Source organism: Mobula hypostoma, chromosome 2, assembly GCF_963921235.1.
Source record: "Mobula hypostoma chromosome 2, sMobHyp1.1, whole genome shotgun sequence".
Lineage (NCBI taxonomy): Eukaryota > Metazoa > Chordata > Chondrichthyes > Myliobatiformes > Myliobatidae > Mobula > Mobula hypostoma.
This window is the reverse complement of record NC_086098.1, coordinates 154623201-154646601: the sequence shown is the minus strand read 5'-3', so window position 1 is coordinate 154646601 and position 23401 is coordinate 154623201. Positions and strand designations below refer to the sequence as shown.

General features: G+C 42.3%; 1 pseudogene; it reads right to left on the bottom strand.

Annotated features, from left to right (window-relative positions):
• Positions 1-388: 388 nt before the first annotated feature.
• On the bottom strand, positions 389-21168 carry LOC134359775 (immunoglobulin lambda-1 light chain-like; annotated as a pseudogene).
• Positions 21169-23401: the final 2233 nt, after the last annotated feature.

Here is a 23401-nt window from a genome sequence, read left to right as displayed (position 1 = left end):
AAATTGGCAATCGATTATGCCCACGATGTTGAAATAAAGGATTGTTTCAATACGTATGTAAATTTCTCTGACAAGTAATTGCACCACATGTACTGGTTGTAGCCATATGATTACAGTTTCTTCAAGTGAAAAATCTACTCAATAACTGACCCAACGTTAAGACGACGTGGTCTATTTCACCGAATGCCAAAGTTTGATCATCATCACGACTGTTCGTGCACATCTTTGAAAACTAATGTATTGTCGGTCACATTGGGTAAGATAAAAAACTCCACCGTAGATTTTGGTTACCTTGGGACAAAGTTACTTTAGAACAAATGCAGTTTAAGAATAACCAGCAGGACGCAATGCATATTTTCTCCCGATTGGAAAATATGTTAGCTACAATCGAATATTTAATATCTGTACGTGACATACATTTGTTTTATTTTAAAGAATCAGCGTATAAACATATTGTGTTACATACAGCTAGATCGCGCGATGTTTGTTTGAAATGGCGTTGCCTGAGACTCGTGTTTAACCACGCAGGAGTAATGCTCGTGTGAGTTCCAGTCTGAGGCTGGCAGAGTCAGGTAACTGCTCGCACTGAACGTGTTGTCCGTGTCCTGCTGGATCCGGCTGGTCTCAACGCCATTCCTTCTCGTACTGCCGTCCACCATCCACTCGATATTCACAGCGGCAGGATTAAACCCGCTCACCAAACACACCAGGGTGGCGGTGCCCTGTCCCAGAATTTCCTCCGCAGACGGTCGGAGGACGGATACCGCGGGTTTTCGCGGATCTGTAAGTAGAAAGAAGTGCAGGGAGATGAATTTGTAATTATTGTAAATTGGAATCAAGCTTTGCCTTTTTCAGCGATTTTTACAACGACTCCTAAGAACCCTTACACTACTGAATCTCTTTGATCTTTAACAAAGGCGTAAAACCCAATGCACGTTATGAACATTAGACATCGCTACAAAGTAAAGAGAAGGATGTTTTCCCCATAACAGCAAACTTCAAGCCTATAAAAGTAACACATTTCGAAGGAAATGTTTGCTCACTTCTCATTGCTGCTGTCAGGAATAAGGTACAAACGCCACACTCAGTGACTCAGGAACAGCTTCTTCTCTGCCATCCTATTTCCAAATGGACGTTGAACCCACGAACACTACCTCACTTTTTTATTATTTCTGGTTTTACACTATTTGTAATTTAACGATTTAATATATATGTATATACTTACAGTAATTGATTGATTTATTTTAGCTTTTAGATACGTATCATTGTGCAGTTGCTGCTATGTTAACAAATTTCACGACATTTACCGATGATATATTAAACCTGATTGTGAGACTGAATTGGCAATCGTACAGGCTTCTGGACAATCAGCGCGTCATTATAGTGATCGCACCTCAGAACTACTGCTTCAAGTGGCACTGAGATCATGAAAGCCGAGAAATCCATAAACATTAGTGCTTAATTTCCTAGCAAACATTTTGATATTTAATCAAAATATACATATATCGAGATTGCTGAAGAGAGTTCGCCCGAATCTTCTATCGCTTTAAGTCACAAGTCACACATGCATTGATAAACCTGGAATAGTTTAGCTTTGAAAATCAATGAAAATAATATTACTATTAAGCTGTTTTGTTCAACTGTGTAATTTGGTGTCAGAAGTTGAGCCAGTTGTTCTCATGCCGAGGTAGAATGTGAGGTACAGGTCAAAACAGTAGCAGGTTTCCAACGACCGGCCGATCATAACTTTGCCTTGCATTGATTAAATTCAATATGAAAATGCTAATGCGCATTATCATGAAATGTGAGTCACAAAATCGAATTAGTCCAGCATCACTGAGAGATCAAGAGAAATTTCTGGGACGCAATTACTTGGAATTAAGTATACCCTAGTGTATATCATTGATAACCCAAGCCAGAGCCGAGAGTTCTGCCGTTTTTCATGAAATAACCTTTAAAGTAAAATAAGATATACTTCATATATCTCGTGATTCCCCGATCCAATCTGATATAACCATACTATAGTTAATATCGCCACAGATTATTGGCATGTTCCAGAATCGTAAATACATGAATCATAGAACCAATAACAATCCACCCCCAAAGCGAGTGGCAAAACTCCGACATATAGACACTACCATTCACGTGAAAAGAAAGGAATGTGGCAATGGATTTGATTAGTGTACTGTCTCTCTGTCTCTGCACAGAGAGGCAACAATTCGCCGTAGTAAACGGGGAATTGTGAATGGCTAAGAAATCATGTAATATTTTAACGAGAATTACATAATGCCCGTTAAATTTTTATACTTGGGGTTTTAGTCTTTAGTCCCACAACTAAATTCGAATGGATTTCTTTGGACTGGGGTAATACACACTGAAAGAAAACCCAATAATCACTCTCACAGGTCTATAGAATTCAGAAAAAAAAGTGGATTCCTGAGTCACAGGACTTATAATGATTTTTTTCTCATTAATTTGAAAAGTTGACCCATTCACACAATAAGGTATCAAGACTACAGAACAGAATTTACAAAGAGATCGTGTTCAGGGCCATCTGCAAGGAAAACGATGCATAAGGCAGAAAAGCTGAAGAATGGGTTCCAGGGTTTAGGGTTGTTATCCAAGCTAACGTCATTGTACAGAAATGATCAGGAATCTAAAAATTAGAAGCAGGCAAATACTTAGTGGCCTGTAGGACTGGAGAATTTCGAAATGGAATAAAAGGTGGGCCGAGTGACAATTTGGTATCACAGGTGAGACATCTACACTGAGACGTCGCAGAACGTCAACCACACTGGTGAGGCCGTGGTGGGTCCTGGCGTGGCGTCCTGCGTGTCGTTATGCGGAAGACGACTTGGGTAGAAATTAGAACAGGGACAGCAGAAACTTGGTGACTTCAGGTTAATAGATATAGAACGAAAGAAGCTAAAGTAAACGTGAAAACGATCACGTTGAGCAAGCCAGATGGAAATGAAGCATAAGTGAAAGTTGTCGCTGTACTAAGGAGTAATGATCTTTCAATAATCACGAGATACTGGAATGGGTCCAGAGGACCGGAACATCGCAAATATTACTCCACTCTCTAAGAAGAAAGGGAGGCAAAATGCAGGAAATTATGGGCAGTTAGCCTGACGTCAGGTGTTGCCAAGATGCTAAAAGCCATTAGCAAGAACGAAATTTTGAGGTACTCGAAGGCACACGATAAAATAAGCCGAGGTCAGCATAGCTCCCTTAACGGGAAAACAAGGCTGACAAATCTACTGAGATTCCTTGAGATGGTAACAGGCAGGGCAGACAAATAAGAGTCAATGATGTTGCTTACTTGCATTTTCAGAGGACCTTTGAGAAGGTGTCACACATAAGGTGGCTTTACGGGATAAGAGCCCATGGTATTACAACAACGATACAAGCATGCATAGAGTACTGGTTGATTGGCAGGAGCAAAGCTAAAGATAATGGGCCCCTTTTCTGGCTGGCTGCCGGTGACGCGTGGTTTTCTGCATGGATCGGTGTTGGGTCTGCTACGTTTCATGCTAAATGTTTATTATCCGGATGACGGGATAGATGGCTTTGTGTTTGCATTTGATGCAAAGATAGATGGACGGGCAGGCAGTATCGAGGCAGAAAGAATCCCCAGAATGATCTTGACGGATAAGGAGAATTGACAAAGAGGTGGCAGACGGCATTTAGTGTAGGAAATTGTATGGTCATGCATATCGGCAGAAGGGATAAAGGTATAGACATCTTTCTAAATAGGGACCGAATTAAGAGGTCAGAGGTGCAAAGGGATTTGGGAATCCTCGTGCAGGCTTATCTAAAGGTTAATTTGCAGGTTGAGTCGGTGGTGAGGAAGACAAATGCAATGTTTGCATTCATTTCCGGAGGAGTAGAATATAAAAGCAAGGATGTAATGCTGAGAAAGCATCGACTCTGAAAGAGGTCTTGGACAGAAGGTAGGGAGACCCCAATAACCTTCTCTGCTCCCCTAACCACCCCCTGCAAGGCTTTATTGTCGACAGCACTGCAGCTGGAGTACCAGGTTGGGATGCAAAAGGTCAGCACACTCTCAACCACGCCTCTGTAGAATGTAGTTAAGATGTAAGTGGGGAGTGATGCTTGTTTAAGCTTCCTCAGAAAGTGCAATCTCTGCTGGCCCGTTTCACAATCCCAGTGGTGTTCCTGGACCAGGTGAGATTGTACGAGATCTGCACCCCAAGGAACTTGATGTTGTCCACTCTCTCCACTGTGGAGCCGCTGATGCTGAGGGGTGTGTGCTCAGGCTGAGACCGTCTGAAATCGACGATCATCTCCTTGTTTTTGGTGACATTAAGCATTAAGTTGTTATCACTGCAGCAGTTCTCTAGATGTTTGACTTCTTCCCTGTATATTGTTTCATCATTTTTGCCGATGAGCCCCACCACTGTGGTATCATCAGCAAATTTAATGATCAGGTTCTCCTTGAATCTTGCTGCACAGTCGTGTGTTAGCAGTGTAAACGGCAATGGGCTAAGCACACAGCCTCATGGGGATCCAGTGCTCAGCGTGATGGAGTCAGAGATGTTCCTGCCAACATGGACTGACTGTGGTCTCCCTGTCAAGAAATCCAGAATCCAGCGACACATGGCCGTGTTAAGGCCAAGCAGCGACAGTTTCTCCACTAGTCTCTGCGGGATAATGGTATTGAACGCTGAACTGAAATCAATGTACAGGATTCTGGCATAAGTGTCTTTGTTGTCCAAGTGAGAAAGAACTGTGTGCAGTGTGGTAGATATTGCCTCCTCCGTAGAACGATTTGGACGATAAGCAAAATGCAGAGGATCCAGCGATGAGGGGAGGCTGGCTGTGATAGGAGGCTTGACAAGCCGTTCAAAACATTTCATCACTCTGGGGGCCAGCGCAACGGGAGAGTAATCATTCAGACAGGCTACCACTGATTTCTTTGCTCTAGGGATGATTGTGGAGGTTTTGAAGCATCTGGGGACAATGGCTTGACGAAGGAAGATGTTGAAAATGTCTGCACATCAGCGCATTCCTTGAGCACACGTCCAGGGATGTTGTCGGGACCTCCCGCTTTTCGTGGGTTGACCCTGGCAAGGGTCCTCCTTGTTTGCTTTGGATCAATAATTGGAGCCGGTTGGTCGGATGGTAAAAAGGGACTGGCTCTCCCTCTTGCTGTAGTGTTCGATGCTTCGAAGCGTGCAAAGAAATTGTTAAGCCTGTCTGGAAGAGCGGCGTCGCTGTCATCAGTTTTCTGCCTGATCTTGTAGTCTGTCAGAGCTTTAATTCCCTGTCACATCCGTCTGGCGTCACCTGTGTCACAGAAGTGTCCATGTATTTTGCCCGCGTAGGCCCTTTCTCTTTCCTGATCCCTAGTGAAAGCGCAGACCTGACTGAGCAAAGCGTACTCCTGTCCCCCGATCTGTAGGCTGTGTCACGGGCCTTCAGTAGTGAACGCACCTCTGTTGTCATCATGGCTTTTTATAACCACGTGCGGTGAAGGTTTTCATCATAGTGACATCCTCCGTGCATTTGGCTGTGTAGCTGATTAGTGCCTCTGCATACTCCTCAATGTCTGTATGGCCGTCATAGGAGGCTGCTGTTTTGAATACGTCCCAGTCTGTGTGCAAAAAAACAGTCTTGTAGTGCTGAGGCTGCTCCTTTTGGACAGACCCTTATCTCTCTTTTCTCTGCTCTCACACGTTTAAACAGTGGTTTATATGCTGGTGTTAACATGACAGATATGTGGTCAGAGTGGCCAAGATGGGGGCGGGGGGCTGCTTTGTATGCCTGTGGTGTGTTGGTATAAACCAAGTCCAGTGTGTTTTCTCCCCTGGCTTTGAAATCCACATATTGCCGGAATTTGGGGAACACAGTCTTTAAGCTGGTGTGGTTAAAGTCCCCAGCAATCACCACGAAGCTGTCAGGATTTGTAGTCAGTAGCTCACTGATGGCTTCATGTAGCCCTCCCAGTGCTTCGTTAGCATTAGCCTTAGCATTGGCACTGGGAGCTACATAAACAGCTGCCACAAGCATGATAGTGAATTCCCTCGGCAGATAGAACGGCCGGCATTTCACAATGAGAAATTCATCCAGCGGTGAGCAGCCTTTAGCAGCTACTGTAGCGTTCACACACCAGTCTTTGTTTAAATAAACACACAGACCTCCTGCTCGGCTCTTACCGGAGCTAGCTGCTCTCTGTCGGCATGAAACGATGTTATTCCCTCGAGCTGTATCGCCGCATCCGGTATGTTGTCATGGAGCCAGGATTCCATTAAGACATACACACAGCAGTCTTTAGATTCCTTGTGTGTTTCTCTCAGCAGACGCAGCTCATCCAGCCGGTTGTCGATGGAGAGCAGGAGGGATAGCACTGCTGGCCTGGTGGGAATAGCTTTTAGCCTAGCATGGATGCCGGCCCTCTTACCCCTCCTCTGTCTTCTCTCACAGCGCTTTCGCTTCCTCCTTCCTCGGGAAGCAGCCGGCTTGGTAGCGGATAGTAGTCCGTAGCGGCGTAAACTGTCCATGTCACACCAGAACTCGGCAGTTTTTCCGACATATATGCCCTGATGTTAACGAGCATATTCCGACTGTATTGTTATGCGTCTAGAACAAACAGAACAAACACTAGATACACTTATCACTCCCCGAGGGGCCGCTGCGTCCATGCCCGCCGCCATCTTAAAACAGCTAAAACGTAGAAACATTGCGCTATCCAAGACTCTTAATCAAACCACGGCCTATGTTTCTATGAACCAACTAGCGCGCAGCAGTGTGTCACGTGTGAGTACGTTGTTCAAAAAAGAAAAAAAGATATTGTTCCCATGGTTTATAATTTATTTTATATTGGGCGAGGAAATCGTCCAAGACTCTAAAAGCGTTTAATCTGCTCGAGGAAAAGAACAACCTTGCACCATGAGGTAAAAAGCAATAATAACATGTATGTGCCTTTTCATTCTTGGAGGAAACGATCTTATACCCAATCCAAAATATAATCCAAAACATGGTCGTCCTAAAGGCAGGAAAAGCTATTGGATGTTCCCAGGTTTAGATATTTCAAAAAGGGAAAGGGAGGGAGGTAAAAGAGGTGGAGGAGTGGCATTGCCAATCAGGGAGAGTAGGGACGATGTCGTGGAGAGATTGTTTATCGAGTTACTGTAGGTGGAATTCAGAAATTGGAAGGGTTGTAATCACTCTCGTGGGAGCATTCTACAGCGCCCCCCCCCGCCCCCCGACAGGACCATCGAGGCTGGTCGATTTTGGAAAGCTGCAAAAACACGCACTTTCCAAATAATGATTGGCACAGTCTACATGCAAAAGATTTAGACAGGGTAAATTTGTTACGTCTGTTCATGAAGGATTCCTGAATATGTGGACAGGCTAACTAGAAGAGAGTTCTTACTGGATCTGGTGCTAGCCATTAGAACAGGTCAGGCGTCAGATTGCTCGTGGGTGATCACAACTCCCTAATTTAGCACAGCCTTGGAGAGGGATAAGAGCAGACGGTTTTGGAGGAGAGGGAATTATGATGCTATTAAACACGAAGTTGTGAGCAGAAATTGGGAATGAATGTACTCAGGGAAATGAACAAGGGAATGTAGAAGTTGTGTAGGGAGCACGAATGGAGTTCTGGGTAGGGTTCTCCCAATTGGACATGGATGGTAGTGTGGAGGAAGCACGGTTGACAAGAGACGTGAAGCATCACGCCAAGAGGATAAAAGAAGCTCACCAGAGGTTTATGAAGCAAAGATCAGACCGAGCTCTTGAGGGTTACGAAGTAACCAGGAAGGAGCTGCATAATGAATTTAAGAGAGCTGGAAGGGGGAATGAGAAGGGCTTTGCGAGTATGATTAAGGAAAACCCAAGACGGTCTAGACGTAGGTGAAGAACAGAAGGATGACTAGAGTGAGTAAAAGAAGAGGAACCATGTGCTTGGAGCAGGAGGAGGTAGGGGAGATCATTAAAATAGTTTCCTTCAGTATTCACAACTGAGAGAGACCTTGACTTGTGTGCGGACAGCATAAAACAGGCTGACATGCAAGAACATGTGACGTTAAGAAAGAGGATATTCTGGAACTTTGAAAAAAGCATAAGGCCCCGAGTCCGAATAGGCCGTACCCTGGTTACTACGGGAAGCGAGGGAAGGGTGATAATGGTGATAATTTCCTCATGGTGATAATCTTTGCGCCTTCACTAGACACAGGAGGAGTAGCAGAAGATTGGAGGGTCTCAAATGTTATAACTTTGTTGAAGAACGGGATTAGGGATAATCCTGGGAATTATAGACCAGTGAGCATCAGGTCAGTGGTGGTCAAACTTTGGAAAAGATTCTTAAAGGCAGGATCTGGGAGCATTTGGAGAAGCATAGTCTGATTACATGCAACACGTCTTTGTGAGGGACGGTTCATGTCTCAGGAATATGATTGAATTATTCGAGAAAGCGACTAAGTAATTTGATAAAGGTAGAGTGGTGGATGTGACGTACATGGATGTTAGTAAGGCGTTTCTATATTGTGTGCTGCTTTGGACACCTTCCTACCTTCAGCAAAGATGTCAACAAAATTGAAATAGTACCGCGGAAATTTATAATGATGATTTCCCGACCTGAGGACGTAAGTAATATGGAAAGGTTGCAGACGTTAGCTTTTTCTCCCTTGGAGCACAGGAGAATGTGGGGAGATTGGATAGAGAATAGAAAATGATGTGGGGAATTGATAGTGAAAAAGTAAGCAGGCTTTTCACACCAGGATGGGTGAGACTAGAATTAGAGGTCATGGGCTGAGGGTGAAAGGTAAAATGTTAAAGAGGAACATCCCTCAGAGTGTAGTGAGAGTGTGGAACGAGTTTCCAGTGGACGTAGTACATGCGGGTTCCATTTCAATATTTAAAAGAAGTTTTAAGTATTAAAAGAATATGGATGGGAGGGTTATGGAGGACTATGGTCGATGGGATAGATGACACAAAGTTGTTGGTGTTGTGGATAAGATTGTCGTAGTTTGCAACGGGACATTGACGGGATGGGTAGCTGGACTGTTAAATGTCAAATGGTTTTCAATGCGGGAAAATGTGAAGTTATGGACTTTGGAAGAGCGAATCGAAGGCAGGGTACAAGGTTAAAATAAGATTCTTGCCAGTGTAGAGGACAAAGTGATCTTGGGGATCACGCGCATAGACCCCTCAAAAACTGCCGCGCAAGTCAATACGTTTTTTAGAAGACATGTAGTCTTCATTAGTCGGGGGATCGAGTTCAAGGGCCACCAGCTAATGTTGTATTTCCATAAAATACTGATTGGTCCATACCTACATTGTTGTGTTTGATTCTGGTCATTATAGGAAAGACATGGAAGCTGTAGAGAGGGTTTAGAGGAGATTTACCATGATGTTGCTTGGATTAGAGAACATGTTTTATCAGGGTAGGTTGAGCGAGCCAGGGCATTTCGCTTTGGAATGAAGACGGTTGAAAGGCAAACCTGACAGGCGTGCATAAGATAAGAGGAATAGTTAGGGTGGATAGCCGGTGCCTTTTCCCTAGGGCGGCAATGGCATTTTCAAGAGGACATACTTTTAAGGTGATTGGATGAAAATATAGAGTGATGTCAGAGGTAAATTCTTTACATAGAGTGTTGTGTTCGTGGAATGCCTTGCCAGGTGTGGTGGTGGAGGCAAATATATGAGGGATATTTAAGAAGCTCTTTGGCCAAATGGATGAAAGAAAGATGGAGGACTATGTGGGAGGGAATGGTTAGATTGATCTTGGATTAGGTAAATCGGTGGGCTCAACATCGTGGCCCAAAAGGCCTGTGCTATGGTTAAGGTCTCTGTGTACTCTTTTCAATCATACTAACTGCGATCATTCACATATTTCTCTGTATAGACCACCTCCCCGTTATGCGAGCAGCTAGATCTAACTCAATCCACCTGCCCGAGCTCCATCTGCATTCCCCAGCTTTTCCACTTCCCGACTCTCCAACTGCTCAGCAATGAGGTGGAACTTACTGCACTCTTTCATTTTGCCTTCGGACCAGAAGCAGAAGTTCCAGAGGTAATTTGCTTCAATGCGGATTGTGAAAGAAAGAAAGCGGTGGATGCATTACATTTTATCCATTCGTGTGTACTTTCGTTTTATATCGTTTAAGTATACGTATAATTACTATATGGTTTGATATGTTTTAAGGATTTTAAACGTGTCAGAATAACAGAAAAAAGGTGAGTGAGCCATGCCCTTTGACAAAATCTCCCAGTGCAGTTCTGGTCATTTTATCGTCCTATCACAACACGGAATGCTCTGCCACACAAAGTACAACCGTGCACCAGCCGCGCAGTGACTGGAATGCCCCAGCGCAGTCCTTCTTGCGCGAAACTGGAAGTTTCTTTTATAAAATGCGATTTTAAAGTACTGCGAAGTTTACAGGCCGTGTAAAATTGTCCTGCTCAGAGCAATGATCGGTCTGTTCCAGGGAACTCCTTAGGCCTTCCATATTCAGAGAAGGCAAGTTCAGCGCCCTCAGTCCAGAGTGATTGAGAAAGACTAAGTGATATTAATGTCCCAGCTTCAATAACCCGTGTATGAAGTTCAATAATTAATTGCAAACTTGCTATTGTGTTCTTTTCTTATCGAGATAAAGCAACTTGTACAACCAATTAGAAAGATATGACTACAATACGTATTCTCATTCGCCTAAAAATGATCTTTTACGTTATTTATTAGACATATTTATCTTATGTTTAGGATACCGCTTTCTAGACGCTATACTATGGCCAGGGAGTTCTACATTTCACACTGAAAGCTATCATTATATAAAGTCTACAAACTAATGTACAAATGTCGCAGCGCTATCTTCGGCGCTTCACTGTTGTTAAGCCCAAAATAGCTTTACATAATCAACCACCGTCACACCGTATTTACTAGAAATGCTTTGGACTAACACTTTCAATATTTAAGATGTTTGAACCATAGGTTGTTACGTACCCTAAGCCGAAATCACCACGAATGAAACCCGTAGTTCCGAAGGACACTTGAGAAAAAATGTCATTAGATTGAACTCTTAAGTGCTACTCTGCTCTGGGCTGCTGCTTACACAGGGTTCACAAGTCCTTGTCTTCCTGAATATGACCAGCTGTAGAAAAACCATTTCCATTCCATGAATCCAATGGTAAAATTGGAAATCTAATATGCCTACGATGTTCAAACAAAGGTAAGATCAGGATTTATTTTAATATGTACGTAAATTTCGCTGACAGGTAATTATACCACTTGTCCTGATGTAGCCATAGTGATTACGGTTTCTTCAGTTGGAAAATCTACCCAATAACTAGCAGAACGTTAAAGCGGCGTTGTCTATTTTATTTCATCGAATGCCAAAGTTTGATAATCTTCACTATCTATGCAAACTTTTGAAAAATGATACTCTTATCGGACGTATTGAACAAGACAAAAACGCCACCGTAGATCAGATAGATTTGATTTACTTTGGGATAAAATTACGTCATTGATATTAATTTCAGAATGAATTCAGTTTAAGAATGCCCAGCAGGACGCCATGCATATTTTCTCCCGATTGAAAAATGTGTCAGCTACAATCGAAAATGTTGTATCTGTACAGGAAATTCATTTGTTTTATTTTAAAGAATCAGCGTACAAACATATTGTATTACATACAGTTGGATCGCGCGATGTTTATTTGAAATGGGGTGGCCTGGGGGACTTCCGGGCCATCAAGGGAATGGCGGCGTAAGGAAAAGGTCTCTCGACAAAAAAGAAGGTAAACTGCCCCAAAATCGAATTTAGACAAATACTTAATATTGCATAACTATATTAATAAAAGGGGCAAGGATGATGTCTAAGAACAAGAATAAAAAGTCGATGCAGCAAGGCGAAGGGCCTAGCTCTCCCACGGCAAGCCAGGACGGAGATAATGAGGGGGAATCGGTGACTCTGTCTTTGATTCTCGGAGAGATTCGCGAGTTCCGACAAGATAACAGCAAACAGCTGTAAGATATTAAAGGAGAAATAGTAAAAACTAACTCGCGGATAGATGAAGCCGAAGCGAGGATTGTTGGAATTGATTGGAATTGAAGAGAAGCTACAAAATGCCGAGGAAGTGATAGCAGAAATGCTGAAGCTACAAGGGCAGCTCCAGTGGAAACTAATAGATCAAGAAGGCCGCTCGAGAAGGGAAAATGTGAGGATCTACGGAGTTCCCGAAGGAACCGAAGGTAAACCCGGATTGATGATTCCCTTCGTGGAGAAGCTGCTTAGAGAGAACCTTGATATACCGGCCGCAAAAGACCTACAGATAGAAAGGGCTCACCGCGCGTTGGCACCACAGCCTCCGGCAGGCGCCCAGCCCAGATCGATTCTGATCAGATTTCTCAGTTAGAGAACGAAGGAAGAGGTGCTTAAAAGAGCATGGCAAAAGAAAGGTTTCATGTGGAACAACTGTAAAATCAGTTTAGACCACGACTACGCACCGGGGATTCTTGCCAGACGGAAGGAATATACGGAAACACGGAGAGTCCTGAAGGAAAACAACATCAGATTCCAGACCCTGTATCCAGCTTGGCTGAGAGTCTTTTACGACGAAGGGACAAAAACTTACGCTACGGTGGAGGAGGCAACGTTGGACCTGGCGGACCGGGGACTACCTATTAAAGTTATCACCCAACCGGAGTCGCTACTGGAGAGGATTCGGCAGAAGTCGTGGCTGTTAGTGGGGCGAGGACGCTCCACTCGAAACAGAATGTCAAACTACAAGGAAAAGCTGCAAATATTCAGACGCGAATGTACAGAGAATACAGATTAATTAAGAGAAATGACTGAAAAGAGTAAATCGGACTTAAAAGTAAAATGAAAACTGGTAATTGAAAATAATTTAGGCGGAATAACTTGAATGATAGCAATATGGTCGAGACATAAATAGGAGAAAATTCTCTATGACTATTCAAACTGCTGAGGGCCCTCTAACACAGGGTGAAGATAGAGGTTATCCCTCTGAACTGAGGCGGGTCGGTGCTCAGGCCTCACTGTGGGAAGTCGGGGAAAATTTTCAAATGTTATACGTTCAGAAATGTCTAGGGTGTGGTTATATGTCTTGGTTTACTGTTGAGAAGGGATTGCTTACTGTTTGGTTAGAAAAGGAGAGTGCTTTTTTTCTACTAGAGAAAAATGCAAACTGAATTGGTAAAAATAATTTCCTATAATGTTAATGGGGTTTTGAATCCAATTTAAAGAAATAAGATTATGTCTAAATTGAAAAAAGAGAGGGCACAAATAGCTTTCCTCCACGAAACACATATGAGCCAATCTGAACATGGAAAATTAAAAAGAATGGGCTTTAAGCATGTATTTTATTCATCATATAAATTGAGTCACAAAAGAGGGGTAGCTACTTTAATATCAAGTACTCTTAATTATGAACATATTTCAGAGACTAGAGACAAAGAAGGACGGTTTGTAACAATCACAGGAAGAATAGAAGGTACAGAAATAACATTGCTGAATGTTTATGCTCCTCCAGGTAGTGAACGGTCATTTTATAGACACATTTTTGACCTAATGGTCAGTTCTCGAGGGGTAGTAATTTGTGGAGGGGATTTTAATATTAGATTAATCCTATATTAGATTCTTCAAGAATAGTTACTCAGAATAAACGTATGACTCGGAAAGTGAATTCATTGATGGAGGAGTTTGGAATTATAGATGTCTGGAGGGAATTACACCCTACTAGTAAAGATTATACATATTACTCTTTCCCTCATTCAGCCTATTCAAGGATAGACTATTTCTTTATCTTTAATACAGATAGACTCAGGATAAAAAACTGTAATATTGTAACAATTGATCTGTCGGATCATAGCCCAGTCTCTATGTCTCTAATCCTGGAAAGGAAAATGAGGAAAACACTATGGAGGCTAAACTCACGTATACTTAATAACCCAAAAGTAATGGAGAGATTAAGGGGAGAAATCAAAGAATATCTAGACCTTAATGACACGGGAGAAACATCACCAGTGATTTTATGGGATACATTGAAAGCTGTACTGAGAGGGAAAATTATTTCCATTACTACTCACATGAAAAAAATCAATGCACAAAAATTAGCAGACCTTCAAGGAAAATTAAAACAACTTCAAGTTGTAGATAGCAACAAAAGTAATTCAAATCGAAAACAGGAAATTAGGAAATTGCAAAGTGAAATTGATGATATTTATACGTTGGAAACTCAAAGAAATTTTCTTTACCTGAGACAAAAGAATTATGAAGTAGGAGGTAAATCAGCTAGATTATTAGCATACAAATTACGAAAACAACAAGCAGACAATACAATTCATAAAATAAAGAATCCAAGGACAAAGCTTGTGGAGAGTACAATAGGGAAAATTCAAGAGAGTTTTGAAACGTATTATCGAGAGCTGTACTCCCAACCCCGGGCCCCCAATGAGCCCTATATAGACAGTGTATTGAATTTTTTAGATCTACCTAAACTTACAGATTTACAAAATGAAAGTTTATTAGAACCAGTAACTGTCAAAGAACTGAACGTGGCCATCTCTAGGTTAAAGGCTGGAAAGTCCCCGGGTTCTGATGGGTTTACCTCAGAGTGGTACAAGTCCCTGAAGACACAGTTAGCCCCATTACTACTTAACACCTTTAATTGGATCTTGCAGAGAGGAGAAACTCCACCTTCCTGGAGAGAAGCGATTATTTCAGTTATTCCTAAAGAGGGTAAAGATAAACTAGAATGTGGCAATTATCGGCCAATTAGTGTTCTTAATTTAGATTACAAACTATTTACATCTATATTAGCGCGCAGATTGGAAAAGCTTTAACCTGGCCTAATCCATTTAGACCAGACTGGATTTATTCAACAAAGACAAACACAGGACAACATAAGGAGAACTCTGCACATATTAGAACAGGTTAATAAGAACGAGACAGAGACAATGGTAGTAGGATTGGACGCTGAGAAAGCTTTTGATTCGGTTAGTTGGGCATTCCTATACAGAGTGTTAGGAAGATTCGGCTTTCAAGAAAGGTTTATTAAAGTAATTCAGACTCTGTATGACAGCCCAACAGCCCGAATTAAGATAAATGGGGACCTCTCTGACTCCTTCATTTTAGAGAGAGGCACTAGACAGGGATGCCCAATTTCTCCTCTCCTTTTTGCGCTATATATTGAACCACTTGCCCAACTAATAAGACAGAGCGAAATCGTAAAAGGTATCAAGGTGGCAGGGATTGAACAGAAAGTGGCGTTATTCGCAGATGATGTTTTGGTCTATCTGAGTGAACCAGAAAAATCATTTATAGGATTGTTTACACTGTTGGATGACTTTGGGAAAATATCAGGTTATAAAATAAATGTAAAGAAAACGCAGGTTATGTCCCTAAGTTATACACCATCCAAAAAATTGCAGGATACATACGATCTTAAGTGGGAAGCTAAATCATTAAAATATTTAGGAATAACCCTGCTGAAGGATCTTTCAACACTGTCACAGGTAAATTATGGGCCATTAATCTCAGAGATAAAAGCAGATATGCATAGATAGAATCTTATCCCCTTTTTAAGTTTAAATTCAAGGATAAATACTATAAAAATGAATATTCTTCCTCGGTTATTATATCTTTTCCGTACTTTACCAGTGGAGGTGGATGATAATCAATTCAGGGAATGGGACAAATGGATTTCCCGCTTCATTTGGCAAGGAAGGAAACCTAGAATTCGATATAACACTTTACAGTTAGGGAAGGAAAGAGGAGGTATGGTTCTTCCTTGCCTGAGAAATTATTTTTATGCCCCACAGATAACCCCTCTGTTATATTGGTGTAATAGGGAATATAAGGCTAGATGGAAGGAAATAGAATTTGGATTAGTTGACAGTTTTCCTCTTCAGGCCTCAATAGCTGACAAAGGATTGATGGCCCAGTTGGAAAAATTTAATAATGCTTGGATAAATCTTACATTAAAAGTATGACAGAAGGTGGTTAATTCATGTGGAATTAATAATATGCTAAAACTCTTTAGATGGTGTGCATATGATACCGAATTCCTTCCCAACAGAGGAGATAAAAGATTTGAGCTATGGATAAAGAAAGGTCTTACAACCTACCTCTCATTTATAGATAAAAGAGTTTTACAAAGTTTCCAAATCCTGCAGGACAAACATGGCCTAGAACATAATGGCTTTTTTAGGTACCTTCAAATAGGAAACTATGTTAACCAGAGTTGTAGATATACAGACCTATCAACAGTAGAATTAGAATTTCTCAAGATTCTGAATTCGGCTTGCAGTTCTATACCTAGTAAATCAGTTTCTCGCCTATATAATGCACTCTCCCATGCTAAAAATGTAAATACACTGTATATTAAAGAGAAGTGGGAGAAAGAAGCGGGGTTGGTACTTTCAGAGGAGGCTTGGGGGAAAATCTGCAGCTTTCAATGGTCCTCGACTAATTCTTTGACTTGGAGAGAACATTGTTAGAAAAACATTATAAGATACTTCAAGACCCCATATCAGGAAAAATATAAAGATACAAATGTGATGTGTTGGAGAAGGTGCGGCTCTAAGGAGGCAAATCATTTTCATATTTTCTGGGATTGCCCTAAATTAAGTCTATTTTGGGAAGGTATTCATAGAACATTAGTTAAGGTAGTTAGGTCCCAGATACCTCTGAACCTTGAGACTCTCTATTTGGGGCATGTATTGTTCCTTGAACAGAAGGAAGATATAAAGTTGCTGCAAGACCTCTTAGCGGCAAGTAAGAAATCAATCGAGCAGACTTTAGATGACTCTCCCAATGAGTTATATTGCTCTTCTCATCAACACAGTAATATTGCTAACGTAAGCACCCCTAATCTAAATGTTTGTTGTTTTTTTTTGGAAAATAGAGAATTAACACAAGTAAAGGGAAAGATTTGGAAAGGGATAAAAAAAAATGAAAAAATTAAGTAAATAAGTACATAAGGATTGGATAATTATGTCTGCGGGCAGGAACAAGCACGAACAAATTGGGATATAAACACCTACAATGGTTGGTATATAGGCTTGTATGCAACATTTTGGACCAGTGGAAATGGTCCAGAAGGGTTGTATGGAAACTATTATTACCATTTTTCTTAACAACTAATTTCATTACTTAGCCTAATAGGTTAGATTTACCACAGTACATAATTATCTATTTAAATGTTTATTTTCCTTTTATATCATCTCAATGTGTACTTAAGAATGTATAAATAATTGTAGTTTTATACATATAAAAAAATGGAAAAATTTATATGTGTGAAAAAAGTACATGATAATTGTGAACTCCTTATCCAAATAAAAATAAAATTATAAAAAAAAGAAATGGGGTGGCCTGAGACTCGTGTTTAACCACGCAGGAGTAATGCTCGTGTGAGTTCCAGTCTGAGGCCGGCAGAGTCAGGTAACTGCTCGCACTGAACTTGCTGTCCGTGTCCTGCTGGATCCGGCTGGTCTCAACGCCATTCCTTCTCGTACTGCCGTCCACCGTCCACTCGATATTCACAGCGGCCGGATTAAACCCGCTCACCAAACACACCAGGGTGGCGGTGCCCTGTCCCTGAATTTCCTCCGCAGCCGGTCGGAGGACGGATATAGCGGGTTTTCGCGGATCTGTAAATAGAAAGAAATGCAGGGAAATGAATTATTAATTGATATAAATTGGAATCAAACTTTGTCTTTTTTACAGGGATTTTATAACCATAAAAGTCAGAATACTTGAGAACCCCGGTACCGCGGAATCTCATTAATGCATTTTGATCTTCCACAAACTCACCAAAACCAATATACATCATGAACATTAGACATCGCTACAAAGTAAAAGAAAGCGAGGATGTTTTCATAACAGCACAATTCAAAGCAATAAAATAACAAATTTCGATATAATGGCAAAACAAAATCCGATTGGAGAGGATTCTGAACGATTGCTGACAGAGCCCCTCTAATGGTGAAATACTCTCCAGTATACATAAGATATACTTTATATATCCCGTGATACCCCGATCCAATCTGATGTAACTATGCTATAGTTAATATTGTGACAGATTATTGGCATGTTCCATGATGTTAAAATCGTAAAGACATGAATCATAGAACCAATAACAAATCCCGAAAGAGATATGGCAAAGCGCGTGGCAAAACACCGAAATGTCGTCGCAGCTATCCACGTAAAAAGCAAGAGATGAGGCAGTCGATTTAGTTGACATACTGTGCCTTTGTCTCTCCTCGGAGATGCCATAATTCGCCGCAGTAAAGCAGGGATTGTGAATGGCTAAAAATCTTGGAAATATTTTAATGGGAATAAATAATACCAGTTAAAGTTTTCAACTTGGATTTTTAAATTTTTAGTCCCACAAAAAGTCCGAAGGGGTTGTTGGACCAGGGTAATACACACTGAAAGAAAACACGATAACCACTCTCAGTTACCAAACTAGATGGACTACGCTCCAGGATTCTGAAGGCGGTAGGTGGATAGATTATGGAGGCATTAGTAACGATCTTTCAAGAATGGGTCCATGGGCCCGGGTGACTGGAATATCACAAATATTACTCCACAGTTTGAGAAGTGAGGGAGACAAAATGCAGGAAATTATGGGCCTGTTAGCCTGACGTCAGTTAATTTCCTAGTAAACATGCTGCTGTTTAATCGGAATTTAAGTATATCGAGATTGCTAGAATCCATTACTGTAGTTAGGAAGAAATTTCTAGGTATTCTGTGGCATACGATAAAATAAGCCGTGATCTGCACTGTTCGCTTAAGGGGAATTTTAGTAGACAAATCTGTTGAGATTCCTTAAGAAAATACCAGGCAGGATAGACAGATAAGAGTCAGTGGATGCTGTAGACTTGGATTTTCAGAAGACCATTGACGAAGTGTCACACATCAAGCTGCTGACCAGGATAAGAGCACATGGTATTACAGGAAAGGATGGAGCATTGGCCAGCTGGCAGGAGAAAAGCGTGAGAATAATCTTTTCTGGTTGGCGACCTATGACTAGTGGTGTTCTGCAAGGATCGGTGTTGAGTCTGCTACGTCACATGCTAAAGGTTAATGATCTGGCTGACGGGATTTATGGATTTGTGGCCACGTTTGCGGATAATGCAAAGATAGGTGGAGGAGTAGGCAGTGTTGAGGCAGTAGGAGTCCCCAGAATGATCTTGACGGATCAGGTGAATGAACAAAGAAATGACAGATGGAATACAGTGTAGGAAATTGTACTGTCGTGCACGATGGTAGAAGAAATAAAGGTACAGACTTTTTTCTAAACGGGGACGGAATTAAGAAGTCGGAGGTGCAAAGGGACTTGGAAGTCCTCGTGCAGGATTCCCTAAATGATAACTTGCAGGGAAACACAAGGTTAGTATTCATTTCGGGATGAGTAGAATATAAAAGCAAGGATGTAATTCTAAGGGTTTAAAAGGCAATATCCAGACCAGAGTTAGAGTATTATGAGCAGTTTTGGGCCACATATCTAAGAAAGGATGTGCTGGCATTGGAGAGGGACCAGAGGAGGTTTGCAGGAATGATCCCGTCAATGAAAGAGTTAAAGTATAAGGAACATTTGATTGCAATTGGCCTGTACACGCTGGATTTCAGAGGATTTGGGGGGGGGGGTGGGGGAGAGAGGGAGTAGTCTCATTTTAACGTGCTAAATACTGAAAGAGCTAGATTGAGTGGAAGTGGGAGGATGCTCCCTATAGTGTAAGAGTCTAGACCTGAGAGAAAAGCCTTTGAATAGAAGGACAGCCCTTTAGAACGGAGATAATGAGGAATTTATTTATCCGTAAAGTAGTGAATCTGTGGAATTTATTGCCAAAGGAGGCTGTGGAGACCAAGTCTTTGGGTATATTTAAAATGGAGTTTTATACTTTGTTGATTAGTAATGGCATCAAAGGTTACGGGGAGAAGTCAGGAGAACGGGCTTGAGAGAAAATATTCCAGCGATGATCAAATGACGGAGCACACTCGTTCTGTTCCTATGGTTTACGGTCATAAGGAAATAGAAATTCTCTGTTGCAATTCGTTAACATTCACAGCTCTGCTCTTGTCCTCATTAAGCTTCAGGTTCAGAATAAAGTTTATTGTGGTTCAACTGTTTACACGTATATGGTCAAACAAAACAACATTCTAGGCGACCAAGGTGCACAACACAGTACATATAACACACACACAAAATAAAGCAATATTAGCAGAAATATATTCCAGCCGATTGGCATTCAGATCCTTCATATAAGGAGTTGCTGGCTTTAAACAGGACTTCACCTCCGCTGTCTAATACAAAAACTAACTGTTCTGAATATATTTTAATACATCTGTTCCCTGGGAAACATTTGAGGAACTCTCGCCAACAGAACGAAGCACTTATTCACGAAGCTATTTTAAAAATGTTATTGCAATGAAAACAAGTTGTTTTGAAGATACTTTTCAGCTAAATTAAGTAACCCTACCAAGCAAACGGGATGCATATGTGTTAGTTTTCTGCCTGCGGTATTGTACGGATGAAATGGGAAGTGTCCTGTAAACGGGATCGAAGTATTAGGATTGATAATATTAATCCAAGGTTCAAACAAAATAAAAAGCAAACAAAATCAAAAGGTGATCACACTCCACCAAATATTAACTTATGTTGAAATTCGGTTTAGCTCCTCTCCCAGAGGTGAATATTGTGTGGTGCCAGACACCGCAGTAATAATCGGCGGCGTCCTCCCATTGCACCTTGGTGATGGTTAAATGCATTTGAACAACAGGAATTCTGCAGATGCTGGTTAAATGCATTTGGTTGCTCGATGAGTCCGTGGAACCGGTGAATCGATCAGGAATTCCCGATCCTCTCGTGGAGTTTCCATGTCACACAAAAACTGGGGCGCTGCCGGGTTTCTGCATGTACCAGCTCGTGTAGTAGCTGCCGATGCTACCCCCTGACATGGTACAAATGATTTTCACGGTTCTACCCGGAGACGCCAATACGAACGGAGACTGAGTCAAAGTCATCTCCGCGTTTGCAGCTGGCGAAAGTAACAAATAATTATTTAAAACCCTTTAGTAAAAAAGAACGACATAAGGGACAGTAATGGCTAAGAATAAGTATTCTACTTACTGATCAAAGAGTACACAAACGCGGCAAGAACCAGGACCCAGTTAGCCATGGTGAAGCAGATAAGAAGAATCAGAAGTCAAAGGCTTTCGGACACAAGTCCTGTTCCGGGCTTTCGAAGCTGCTCCTTAAGAACTGTGGAAGACTGCAAAGTCACTGAAATATATATTCATGTAAATCTCCACTCACGAATGAATTGGATCTAGATTTCAGGAAATAAGCGGGCAACGATGTAAATGATGCTGAGGTCGAGAGGGAGGGTTGAGAAATTCAGGTCCGTGCAGTGGACATCACCAACAACCTATCCTGGTCCAACCACCTAGATATCAGGGCAAAGAGCGCTCACCGGCGCTCTAACTTCGACTCTCACCAACTTATATCGATGAATTCTGTCTGGATGCAGCAAGGCTGCGTATGGTGTCTGCTCTGCTGGTAAATGAAATAAATTACAAGGAGTTGTGCATAGAGCTCAGCACATCACGGAAGCCAATTCCTCTCCATGGATTCTGTGTACACTTTCGCTGCCTCGGCAAAGCAACTAATATAAGCAAAGACGTTATCCGTCACGGATATTCTCTCTTCTTCCCCATCCCATCGGGCAGAAGATCCAAAAGCCTTAAAGGCACATACCACCAGGCACAAGGACAGCGTCTATCTCGCTGTTATGTGACCACTGAACGTTTCCTACTGCGATCAGATAGACTCTGGACCTCACAATCTACCTCGTTTTGCCCTTGCACCTTACTATCTACCTGTACTGCACTGTCTCTGTAACAGTAACACTTTTGTAGCCTCCCTGGCCACCCTCAGCGTCGCTCGGTTCGCTGACATCTAGAGAAACAGCCCTCGGCCCCGGCAAACTGCATAATAGGTTGTGTGGATGCTGTGTGATGTACCCCACCCCGCACAAATAACAGACAATACACCAGATACGATTAAATGATTTACAGTTTATAGATATTACTGGAACTATATAATTAATAGTGAATAAAATATAAAAGGAAAATAAAAGGCGCCACACTTATCAAAGTTCAGTCATTTCGTGCACAAAGAGTTGGAGCTCGGGACCCTTCTTCTTCACCCTGCGATCCCTCGGACCACCTCGACTGGCCGCCTGGGACCAACAACGTTGTTCGACCAGACGCTCCAAACGAGCCCGACTCCGTCTCCACTCCTCGCCGAACGCCCCGCTCGGGGTCCGACCCCGTTAGCGGACTCACAGCACCTGGTTCATTCTCTGTCTCTCTCCCGCCTTCTACCTCAAAACCCCGCGCATACAAATCTTCCAGATACACCAAAGTCATTACAACTATCCCAATTGGTTCGTAACATCCTCTTATCACCCTCTAACCCACAACAAGCTGCTAGCGCAAAACTATCTCAGCGTTTAACATAACAAAGAAGCATTCCCAAGTATAACATAACAAAGAAGCCATTTTAATTAGCCTACACAGTAACATAAAAAACGAAGCCCCGTTACACTCTCCCCCCACCAAATAAAGTCATGTCCTCATGACTTCTAAATAATTCGCCAACCAGTCCTGCAGACACACAACATGCACATACACAGATACACACAGTGACAGTGCTCCCCAAACAGTGGACCTTCCGCCCGTCCCACGGCCAACCTAGCTGGGAGCTTTTTAACCCTCACCTAAACCCAAAAGTCTCAGATACTACTAGGGATACCTGGGGCCTGCTTGCCAACTCCTCTTTCACTCAGGCCACCATTACAGCTCGGAGCCCCGTGTCCCGTGTCCGGGGCCCCGCTTCTTTTCCTTCCTGATCCTGCCGTAACTCAGACTGCCCACAGCGAGCCCTCCCGGCTACACCTGACTTAGTGGGAGAAGGACCAAAGGTCTCTTCCTCGATCACGGGGAAGTTAGCGAAAGGCAGCATGTACCACATGTGCAGCACATCATCCTTCGAATCCGTATTCTTCTTCATTCCCTCGATCAGTAGCTGCTGTTTGAGCTTCTCCAAACTTAAACATTTAGCTGGGGCCACCCCTTCAGCCTCCTGCAGTCGAGACGTCAGCTTCTTCAGGGACTCCTTCAACTCTCTCCACAGCCTCAGCAGTTCTGACTCAGGGTTCTTGGCCATCTCAATCCGGGACGCAGTTACCCCACCAGCTTCTTCCACCCTGACCTGAAAAGCAGCAGTTAAAGAATGTTCAGCCTCCGGTTGTTTCTTCCTGAGGACGTCTTCCAGGTCAACTTTCACTTTTTCCACTTCATTTAAACTCGCGATAGTCACCTTCAGGCTCCTTTCAAGCGTCCGCCTCC